The 13,049-nt window shown below is 31.0% G+C and overlaps 1 pseudogene; it reads left to right on the forward strand.

Annotated features, from left to right (window-relative positions):
- Positions 1-9,788: 9,788 nt before the first annotated feature.
- LOC149494654 (uncharacterized) lies at positions 9,789-11,307 on the forward strand (annotated as a pseudogene).
- Positions 11,308-13,049: the final 1,742 nt, after the last annotated feature.

Here is a 13,049-nt window from a genome sequence, read left to right on the forward strand (position 1 = left end):
TACTTGTAATAAAAAAAATTTTGGTTGATTAGATTGATGTATGGAGTAATCTCATCTACCAGGAGCTAGATTACACGAACACAAGATACGAGATACAAGAATGTACGGATACGACAATTTTTAAAAAGTAGAACATTCATATGCTTTGGACACACTAATTGAGTAGTCTCATATACCAGGAGTTAAGTTGCAAGGACACAGGACATGAGATACAGAAACGTACGGATACGACAATTTTTTAAAAGTAGAACATCTATATACTTAGGACACACTACACTATGCATAGATATGGGTCACGAGATACGGGAACGTACAGATACGATAATTTTAAAAAATTAGAACATTCATATGCTTAGGACACACTATACTAAATAAGTATTACATTAATATTTCAAATAAATAAATAATTATTTATAATAAATTATAAAACATAAAACAAATAAATAACTAATTTCTTATTTCAATGACACAAATAAATTTAAAAAAAAAAAAACACTTCATTTTATATTGCTAATAAAAAAAAACATTTGTTGATTAGCTTTGTATATGTAGTAGTCTCATCTATCAGGAGCTAAGTTGCACGAACATGGTACACGATATGCGGGAATATACGGATACGACAATTTTTAAAAAGTAGAACATCTATATACTTTACACGCTACACTAAACAAGTAATACATTAATGTTTCAAATAAATAAACAATCATTTATAATAAATTATAAACATAAAATAAAAAAAATTTTTAATTTCTTATTTCAATAATTAAAAAACAAATTTAAAAAAAAAAAAACCACTTCATTTTTATTGGTAATACAAAAAAATCTTGGTTAATTATCTTGGTGTATTGAGTAGTTTCACATACAAAAAGCTAGGTTGCACAGACACAGGACACAAGATACGGGATAAAACAATTTTAAAAAAAGCTAGAACATTCACACGCTTATGACACACTATACTTAATAAGTAATACATTAATGCTTCAAATAAATAAACAATCATTTTTAATAAATTATAAACATAAAATTAAAAAAACTTAATTTCTTATTTCAGTAACACAAAAAATAAATTAAAAAAACACTTCAATTTTATAGGTAATAAAAAAAATCTTGGTTGATTAGTTTAGTATATTGAGTAGTTTCATATACTAGGAGTTAGGTTGCACAGTCACAGGACATGAGATACAGAAGCATACGGATACTACATTTTTTAAAAAGTAGAACATCCATAAACTTTGGACACACTACACTAAATAAGTAATACATTAATATTTCAAATAAATAAACAATCATTTATAATAAATTATAAATATAAAATAATAAAAAACCTTAATTTCTTATTTCAATGACATAAAAATAAATTTAAAAAAACACTTCATTTTTATTGGTTATATAAAAAAACCTTAGTTGATTAGTTTGGTGTATTTTGTAGTCTCATATACTAGGACCTAGGTTGCACAAATACAGGACATGAGATACAAAAACGTACGGATACGATAATTTTTAAAAAGTAAAATATCCATATACTTAGGACACGCTGCACTAAATAAGTAATACATTAACATTTCAAATAAACAAACAATAAATTATAATAAATTATAAACATAAAATAAATAAAAAAACTTAATTTCTTATTTCAATTACACAAAAATAAATTTAAAAAAAAAACACTTCATTTTTATTGGTTACAGAAAAAAAATCTTGGTTGATTAGCTTGGTGTATTGAGTAGTCTCATATACCAGGAGCTAGGTTGTATAGATACAAGACACGAGATATGGGAACATACGGATACAATAATTTTTAAAAAGTAAGACATCTATATACTGAGGACACACTACACTAAATAACTAATACATTAATATTTCAAATAAATAAATAATTATTTATAATAAATTATAAACATAAAATAAAAACAATTTTTAATTTCTTATTTCAATAATTAAAAAACAAATTTTAAAAAAAAAAAAACCACTTCATTTTTATTGGTAATACAAAAAAATCTTGGTTAATTAGCTTGGTGTATTGAGTAGTTTCACATACCAAAAGCTAGGTTGCACAGACACAGTACACAAGATAGGGGAATATACGGGATAAAACAATTTTAAAAAAAGCTAGAACATTCACACGCTTATGACACACTATACTTAATAAGTAATACATTAATACTTCAAATAAATAAACAATCATTTATAATAAATTATAAACATAAAATTAAAAAAACTTAATTTCTTATTTCAATAACACAAAAAATAAATTAAAAAACACTTCAATTTTATAGGTAATAAAAAAAATCTTGGTTAATTAGCTTAGTATATTGAGTAATTTCATATACTAAGAGTTAGGTTGCACAGTCACAGGACATGAGATACAGAAGCATACGGATACGACATTTTTTAAAAAGTAGAATATCCATAAACTTTGGACACACTACACTAAATAAGTAATACATTAATATTTCAAATAAATAAACAATCATTTATAATAAATTATAAATATAAAATAATAAAAAACCTTAATTTCTTATTTCAATGACATAAAAATAAATTTAAAAAAAAAAACTTCATTTTTATTGGTTATATAAAAAAACCTTAGTTGATTAGCTTGGTGTATTTTGTAGTCTCATATACTAGGACCTAGGTTGCACAAACACAGGACATGAGATACAAAAACGTACGGATACGATAATTTTTAAAAAGTAAAATATCCATATACTTAGGACACGCTACACTAAATAAGTAATACATTAACATTTCAAATAAATAAACAATAAATTATAATAAATTATAAACATAAAATAAATAAAAAAACTTAATTTCTTATTTCAATGACACAAAAATAAATTTAAAAAAAAACACTTCATTTTTATTGGTTACAGAAAAAAAATCTTGGTTGATTAGTGTCACGACCCATTTCCGTGGGCCGGACCGGCACTAGGACCTGGGTGGGCTTAAGGCCCCCGAAGCCCGTAATAAGCCTAACTTATTTAAATCTCACATTCTATTCATAATTATGGATTCAGGCCCATTTACTTATTATACATATGCATCCAAAATACAGTTCATATATTTAATATGGACTTTTATTACTTATTTACAACCCAACTGGAATACAATTGCGGAACTCTACCTTCATATTTACATCGTTATTTCTATCATTAACAGTCTTCTACAATAAGTGTCTCAACTCCATAGGGCTTTCCTTTCTTTCTATTACCTGAAAAAAATAGTAGGCAGGGGTGAGCGCCAAACTCAATGAGTAGGGTTAGATAACCCTCTCACCCCAAACAATCACACAAATGCTAAAATATTTTTATCCGGTTACCGTTTAATTATATGATCATGCAGTTTGTCACACAAATGGCAATACAACAGCAATCACAAGTATTATCACCTTCATATAATCACATCACGTGGAAATTAGTCAGTGGAGTCACCGAAACCCCCGATGAGCCGTCCTCCCACATGGCCCATCCTCTCACGTGTGCACCAGGGAGCCGATCCCCCATACTGGCCGATCGGTCTAATCCCCTCTCATTGTTTTTCCATTCTCTCTTTTCTTTTCCATACCAATAGGAGGCAACCCGGTGGTCTCCATCCAATCTAGATCACCAGGCGCTCACAACAGGAGGCCACCCTGCGGGCTGCGATCAAATCTAGACTATCAGGTGCGCAACGACGAGAGGCCATCCTGTGGTTAACGGTAACGGTAACGGTAGGTGCACACGGGGGCGCCAATCTCCCATTTACCCGGCTAACGGTAATCTGGATCCATATAACAGTAACAGTATATAACGGTAACGGTAATCAGAATCAGGATCCATATAACGGTAACGGTCTCACAAACCCATGGTGACCCACTTCATCCTAATTCCACACAAACAAGGCACAGCAATATCACATCACAGGTAATCAAGCAATTTTTAATATCAACAAATAGTGCAGCACGATATGGCAATTTAATAAATTAATGCATGATAACATTTAGTCGTGAATGCATGAATGCAGGCGGATGATACTAGTTATCTAACACTACTCACAGTTCTTTATTGTCCTTTAAAGGACTATCTTTATTACTGCACGCTTCCAGCATTTGTCTCCACCTTTCGGAACTTATAAACATCGATTGAAAATTAGATTTCATTTCCATGATCCACGCGAAGAGGAGAGCATTCTGCCTCTTGAAGCCTCGCCGGAGTGTCACCGGACCACCGCCGTCGCCGCCGTGCACGGTGGCCGAAAAATTTAACCTTGAAGCCTCAGGTCGCCGGAAACGGCGTGAATGGCCGAAAGAATTGCTACTATGGCGTCGCACCCTTTCGATTGAATTTTCTCTCAATCCGGGCTCAAATCACGCAACCCAAGGCTTGAATTAGACTCCTTGCGATGAGTAGATATTTTTAGAGTATTTATTTGTCGGATTTGGTGACCGATGACCGGAGAACGAGAAGAAAAGGGGAGGGGGGTTGTTGAGAGAGAAGAGCGAGAGAGAGAACACTGAGTCTCTCTTCTCGTTTCTCTTTTCTTTTTCTTTTTCTTTTTTTTTTCTTTTTTTTCTAGAATTTTCTAATTGGTGGATGGGGTTTGGGTCGATTCGAGTCTGGTTTGGTTTAAATCATGGTTTTAGCTTGGTTTTTCAATTAATTTATGGATTTTTTCATCTGGTTTCGAAAAATTAATTTGATTTTTGGGTCTGGTTCAATTTATTTGATTATTTTAATTAGGTTTCGTAACATTTTTCCCATTTACTCAATATTAATAAAAATAGTAACAGTAATGATATTTGATTTTAGTTTATATACCAATTACATACATAAACATATATTTAAGATCAATTAATAATTTGTATCCCATTTTACTTCATCAAAATTTTAAGCATTGTCCAATCGAGAATTCCGAATAATCCGTTTTTGGGCTTGGGCCCAATTCAAATTTGGGCTCAAGTTAGAATTGCTCGATCGTAACAACCCATACTATCAAAAATTCGGATTTTTGATTTAATAAAAATTCCAAAGTTTTGAAAATAAAAATTTGAGGTATTTCAATTAGCTTGGTGTATTGAGTAGTCTCATATATCAGAAGCTAGGTTGTATAGATACAAGACACGAGATATGGGAACATACGGATACGATAATTTTTAAAAAGTAAGACATCTATATATTGAGGACACACTACACTAAATAAGTAATACATTAATATTTCAAATAAATAAATATTTATTTATAATAAATTATAAACATAAAATAAAAAAATTCTAATTTCTTATTTCAATGTCACAAAAACAAATTTTAAAAAAAAAACTTCATTTTTATTGGTAATTAAAAAAAAACTTTGGTTAATTAGCTTGGTGCATTGAATAATCTCATATACCAGAAGATATGTTGCATGGACACGGGACACAAGTTACGGGAATATACGAGATACAATAATTTTAACAAAAGGTAGAACATTCACACACTGAGGACACAATACATCAAATGAGTAATACATTAATATTTTAAATAATTAAACAATCATTTATAATAAATTATAAACATAAAAAATTTAATCTCTTATTTCAATGACACAAAAATAAATTTTAAAAAAAAACTTCATGTTTTATTGCTAATAAAAAAAAACTTTGGTTGATTAGGTTAATGTATTGAGTAGTCTCATAATACCAAGTTTTAGGTTGCAAGGGCATGGTATACGAGATACGGAAAATACAATAATATTTAAAAAAGTAGAACATCCACTCGCTTATGACACACTATACTAAATAAGTAATAGATTAATATTTCAAAAATAAATTATCATTTATAATAAATCATAAACAAAAAAAAAACTTAATTTCTTATTTCAATATAATTAGTTAAATTTTCAAAATTATTATTACTATTGAAAAATATATTAATAGTGTGTATTTAATTTTTTATGTAGCTCATACCATGCATGGCTTTTGCTATTGCACATTTTATGAAAGGCTTCGCTGGATATTTGAAAAGGTATATTTAGCATTGCAATTTTTCAGCATATCTCAATGAGATACAATTTATCATTTTGTTATATAATTTTAACATTTTTGAATTATGTTATAAAAGATTATTTCATCCTTTAATATTGCTCTGCGTAGAGCGCAGTTCTAATAGTAGTTAAATTCTCAAGCGCTATAAAAAAAATTATTAAATACTGACAGAAAACTTGGGCCTTATGCAAGTCATAGAAGTTGGTTTCGATGAAGTAAATGCCACAATTGCTAAGACATGTAGGTGGAGAAAATGAAGCATCTTTTGGGACTTGCCTTATTGAAAAACTCTTGTTATTCGACACAATCTTAATGTTATGCACATAAAAAAAGAATTTCTTTGACAATTTGTTCAAGACAGTGATGAATATAGAAGGGCAAACAAAAGACAATACTAAAGTAAGAGAAGATATTAAAAACATATGTCGCAGACCAAAGCTTCATCGTAATGAACAAACGGGAAAGTATCCAAAGGTATGTTATTCATTGGACAAACAAAAAGAAGCAAGTCCTGTGTGAATGGCTTAAGTCGATTAGATTTCCTTATGGTTTTGTTTCCAACATGAGCCGATGTCTTGACATGAAGAAGTATAGATTATTTGGGTTAAAAGTCATGATTGCCATGTTTTTATAAAGAGGTGGTTCCTATCAAATTTCGTGATTTGTTGGCTAGTAATGTCACACCTTACCTTACTATAAGACATGGCATGTCAACCGTAATATACTTAATAAGCACTTAAGTCTTATAAATGCTTACTAAGTATACTACAAGGGACTTAATACTGTTGATTCTTTCATTTATATCTTGTAGAAAAGTAAATTTAGTTATTAAATGTAAAACTCCTTTTGGTTCTTTCACCTGTTATAAAGAAATGTCTTTTTCCGTAATTTACTAAACATATGAAACATAACTTCCATTAAGCTCAATATGATTTCTTAAACATCAATTATATTATCAAAAACATAAAATGATTCCATAAATCATAAGCCCATGGATTATTTAATCACATACTGGAGTCCTTTTCAAACATTAGATACATAATAGAAAAATTCATACACTCATAATTTACATGTATCTACTCAAATATACATAGATGTTCTGTTAATATTTAATACATCATACATATTCCAAAAGAAGTCAAATATACAATAGCTACATCAGTAGCATACTATCTACATCAAATAAAAATGATCCTCTCCTAGTTCTTTTTCCTTGCCTTTTCCTGCGATAGCACAAAAGCAACTATCGCTAAGCATTTTGCTTAGTGGTGTACTATTATAAAACAAACACAAATTTATCAAATCAAACTCTTTATAGGAAAATAATGAATCATAATTCATAAACCCACCATGTTAAAGGAAATAAGAAAAAAAACAATACCATTTAAATCATAAATTCATAATGTAGTCTTTACAGCTTTTATAGAGTCAATTCCGAGGGCCATCAGTGTCTAATGTGCACATCTAGACCTGCTATCTACAACCTCAATCTGTGATATGATTTCAACAGAAGAGGGAGCAATCTACAACCTCAACATGGAGGGAGAATTTCATATCAATCATATATCATCTAGTGATGATATCCATGTTCAATTGACCGTAATATCAACTTCAACAAATGAAGTGATATTCGGGGTAATAACCATGTCTATATCAGCTGTAAGACTTTTAAACCATTCCATTCATGTAATAATATTAAAATCACTGTGGGCAACATTTCATTTCGCAAACACTACTAAAATCATTCAGTCACGACCACCCCTCATACTACAGTTATCAATTGGCCAACATCCTTCTCTTTCAAGGTAAAAGAATTATAAAATTTATTTGCATGTGTCATTAGGTCGTATGATTTCAAAATAAGCTTTATTCTTTCAAAACTTATGAAATCATTAATACTTTTTATAATTATGATTCATAAAGTAAATCCATTGAAAATATTTTGCAAAATCAATCTCATTTTGTTTAAATAAAAGTAAGAAAGGCATAGTACACTAACCTGAGCTAGAAGGCTCCCCTAGCCTTTTTCTTCTAGCAACCACCCTCTCCTCAACTCCCTTACTCTCAGAAGCTATAGCATGAGATTAATACTCACATTAACTTCAGACTACACAATGTACACACATGCATTTCTATAGGAATGCAAATTAAGCATTAGAATGTTGTGTCATGCTTTTTCTTTCATTTTCACTATGCTTGTCCAAGTGTCATATCACCTTAGTTTAAGTATGAAACACTTCATATCCAACACTTAACCACATCCTAGAAACATAATAACAATTAAAACAATAGAAGTCAATGGCATGCTAAATTCATTAAATGTTTATGTAATGCAGAATTTCAGCATTTGAATAGCTTGCATTCCGTTGGCTATATCTTAAATTCCTCATATTCATTTGCCCTGAAATTTTTACAGCATGTTCCCAACATCTTAGGGTACTTCCCTGTAAAATTTCATAATTTTTAAAGCTCATTTCCATTTTCAAATGACATAATTATAGAATCTGAATTTCAATTTTTCTCATGCTGAGCAACCTGCATTGATTTAATTATAACTCCATTTCCTTTTATCCAATGGCCTTTCCCTTTTAACATGACCTATCCAACATCTCAGCCTATCTCCATATAAAATTTCATGAATTTTGAAGTTCATATGCTTAGTCAAATAGGTCAATTACAGAAGCTGAATTTCAGGCAGCCCAACTGTAACAAGTCCAACAATGATATGTTTGCTTAAGCATTCTCAACTCACTTCCAGCACCAATTCATGCAATTCAACTCTTCTATTACTTACATAACATCATAATATAAGATATATCAGAATCCCTAGGTCATGGCATATCAAGTACAACTCAAAATCGTCCATCTTGGTGAATTATGCAAATTAGACTTTGAATTCATGCATAACTAGTTTCAATCATCTTAAATCACCTTAAAATCAATTCTAATCACTTCATCTTCACCAAATCAGAATGAACAAGCAAGCACCTCACTTCAAAGTTCATGGAATTCAAAAATTAATCCATAGAAAAGAAGGAGGAAGTGAAGATAACTAACCTTTTCTTAAGAATTACTTGAAAATTCCTTGATTTTCACCTTCTTTTTGCTTGGTTTTTAATCAAAACTCTCCTCCTCTCTTCTTGACCGACTTGGACTGAAAAAATGGGTGGAAAATGGCGTGGTTATCTCCACCTCTTCATAAAAATATATAATAAACATTATTAAAAATTCCTTCCATGTCCTTTAAATGAAAATTGCAATATAATCCTCCCTTTTGTTTTCCCTTCATCCTTTGGCACTCTAATCTTTTTAATCACTTTACTTTAGTCCTAAAAGGTATCAACCAAGTGTATTTAATATTCTAAACCCCACTTAAGAAAATTCATACTCAAATTACCGTTTTTTGAGCTTTCCGGGTAAAATCGTGCTTTACCAAGAAGTCATTCCTCTTTACCTCATTTTTTATTTCCTTTAATCTTTCAAATTGATTTGTAATCACATTAATTACCATTTAATTAATATTCACATCCTCAATATATAGTGTTTCCCATTATTTTAGGTTTTCCTTTCATTCGGATAACCGAATTCATTGAAAAAGCTAGAATAGCAAGAACTACAAAGTTGAGGATATTACAAGTAAAGTGTGGGAAGCAGTAATAGATTTAAGTTTGTTTTTCAAGAAACTAACTAGTACTGTGTTATGGGAGAAAAATATGGAATGTTTACACCAAGAAATTTCGATTATTTTGTGCAAGCTTGAGCATATCTTTCATCCTAGCTTTTTGACTCAATGGAACACCTACAACAGGTGCATCTTGCATATGAAGCAAAAGTTGTAGGACTTGTGCAATATAGATGGATGTATCCATTTGAAAGGTAATTACAATATTCACCCTTTGTATATAGTAATATACTTTTAATTATCGCCAATTGTATTATTAATCAATTATACTCATAGCTTCAATGCTTCACTAAAAAAGAATGTGAGGAATAAAGCGAAAGTTGAAGGGTCTATTGCTAATGCATACCTTGCTGAAGAAGCATCAACTTTTTGTACACACTATTTTGAGCCTCATGTTTACACAAGACATCATAGAGTGCCACCAATTGATGACGGGGGTCCTATTCCTAGAAATAAATTAGAAGGAAACTTATCTACTTTTAACCATTCAGTGCACCCCATATGCAAAGCAAAGAAAATAAGGTTAACAGAAGAAGAGAATCAAGCTGCTCAAATTTATATCCTTTTGAATTGTGAAGAAGTTTCTCCTTTTGTTAAGTAAGTGCAATTCCTCCAAATTTTAAAATCACTAATTTGCTAACTTCTATTAATTTATAGATAGAAATGCTAACCTGTTACACTTCGATATGTCCTCCAATACTTCAACAAAGCATATATATAACCCAACTTCGGCAATCAGAACCAGCAATCAGTGACATTGACATTGATATGAGGCTAGAAACAGAATTCCAAACATGGTTCAAGAATTATGTAAGACAAATAATTATTCCAAATCAATTAATTATTCTTTTACGTTCCACCATGAATATGTTGTAATAAACTTTATGCATTTTAAATATCGGTCCATAATCCCGACAACTCAGTCACAAATCAATTCATTAAGGACCTTGCCTTTGGTCCATTGTATACCATCTCCTCATATAATGGATATTTTGTCAATGGATATAAATTTCACATCGAGACACGAGGAAAAAGCAGAATGACATCAAATAGTGGTGTATGCATAAATGGGTCAAATTATAGTGCCTAGTGTAGTGATTTCTATGGGCTAGCTATTGGAGCTGTTAGAGTTAGAATACCCAGTATTACCAATCAAGAGAACCACGTTATTCAAATGTGAGTGGTTTAATCCGACACCAAATGTGGGCATGAAAGTACATGGTAAGTACAATGTAATTGATATTAATCATAGGAGACCTTATTCTAAGTATGAGCCATTCATTCTTGCAATGTAGCTTCTCAAGTTTACTACATTAGCTATCCGTCTTTGAGAAGAGATAGGAGTGACTAGCTCTCAGTTAGCCAAGTGAAGGCAAGACCCATCATAGTAATTCTAGGATCCATTGATGTAGCATTTCAAAATGATGATTCTGATATTCACACATTGGACATAATGACATTGGATGATTTACCTAAAACATTGAATGATCCTACTGGTGCGGATGTTGATATACAACAAATGGAAGAAGAAGAAGAAGAAGTATTAGAAGAAGAAGCATATGAATATTCAACATCAGATGCTGAAGAAGCTGAAGATGAACTTTCTGGGAATAATGATACTGATTAAGCTTTATAATAGATCAATTTGTATTGTATTAGAGAAGATGAACTTATGCTTTTTTTTTTACAAAAAAAAAAAAAAAGATTCTAAATACTATATTATAACAAGCTATAATTTTATTAACCTTTAAATTTATGCTTACTTTGACATTTTAGCAATTAATTGCACTTGAAAGTATGATTACTCATTATTTGATGAATGTTTATTTAGTACAAAATAATTATGTAGGATGGTGAGTAGAGGTCGTAGTAGAGATGGTGGTGCTCAAAAGCAGAGTACTAATACAGGTAGAGGTCGGATTGATCAGACATCAAGTGGTAGAGGAGGCCATGCAATAGGGCGAGGCTTTACTACTCCTCAAACAAGTTCAGCACAAAGAGAGGCATCAGATCAGGCCACACATCCACCTTCGATTCCACCTACAGTAGCACCATCTCTTTCATCTCAAAGGTTTCCACCTATTGCACCTAAGGATGGTGCTTCCACTTCTAGAGCATCATCTACATCGCTGGCAAATCATCGGTCAGATAGTAAAACTATTGGACAAAGCGATGAAATGGTGTATGTCCAGCTCAAGGGAAAGGGGTATGTGATTCATAACTTTTTTTTTTTTCATTTATTCATTTTATGATGTATGATTATTGCTATATCCTATTGTTGCATTTTATGCGATATGAGTTATTATATAGGTGCTATCCTTCATCAAAATCCTCTCGAGTAATAAGTGACAGTTTCCAAGAGCATCAAGATGCATATGGCGTCAATTGGAAGAGTGTTACTGTCAAGACAAAAGATAGATACTGGAGGGAATTTCAGGTGACTTTCTTGAACTTGTTAATGTGTTAAATGAATTAAATCTAACTGTAACGCCCTAATTTTTCTGTGTCTAAAATAATAGTTTTACCGGTCTGTAAATAGTACCACCGGTCCGGGAGTCAGTATTATTTTGGTCCAGAAAAATTACTATCTATGTTTCATATTTTATTTAATATTTTTGGAGTATGCATACATGATTTTTATGGGTAGAAAATAAGTAATGAATATTTTTGGAGAATTTAGATAATTAGTGAATAGTGAATTATGGTGTTATATTAAGTAAGGAAATTTGAGGAATTATTTTTAAGGACTAAATTTGAGAATTTTATGGAGATAAATAATATTTTCAAGGAATTTACTTGAAGATTATTTGTAGCCATTAGATGAGATTACTTGACTTAATCCTAGCCATCCAATTAGGGGAAAAGACTAAAATACCCTTGTTGCTTTATATAAGTCAACCATCAATTATTGTGCAACCATTTTTCTTTCTTCTTCTTTTCCCTTACACGTCTCCTCCTCCTCCTCCTCCTTCTTCTTCTTCTTCTTCTTGTTCTTCTTCTTCATTTTCTTCAATTCTTCCTTACTAAGCACATCAAATTCACCCCAACCAACTTGATTTAAGTTATTAATCCTAGAGATTAAAGCTTAGGAAGTGATTTTTGGTGAATTATTTCAAGAAATTTGGAGATTCTCTACTTGAGCCAGAGGTTGGAGAAACCTCTACCATGGAGTAAAGGCAAAGTGAGAGCTTAGAAAGTTTTAATTTAAGCTTGCTAAAGCTTATTTTTAAGGTTAGTGTTCATAAACACACTTACCTTACTCAAATTTCTGATTTTGTGCCTTTATGCTCTTATGTGGATATTTTGGGATTTTGTATGAAATGATTGATTTGTTGAATTTTGGTTGCAATTACATGCTCTTGGGTGGTA

The sequence above is a fragment of the Jatropha curcas genome, chromosome 7 (genome assembly GCF_041381405.1).
Source record: "Jatropha curcas cultivar XTBG-Jc1 chromosome 7, XTBG_Jcur_1.0, whole genome shotgun sequence".
NCBI classification, from domain to species: domain Eukaryota; kingdom Viridiplantae; phylum Streptophyta; class Magnoliopsida; order Malpighiales; family Euphorbiaceae; genus Jatropha; species Jatropha curcas.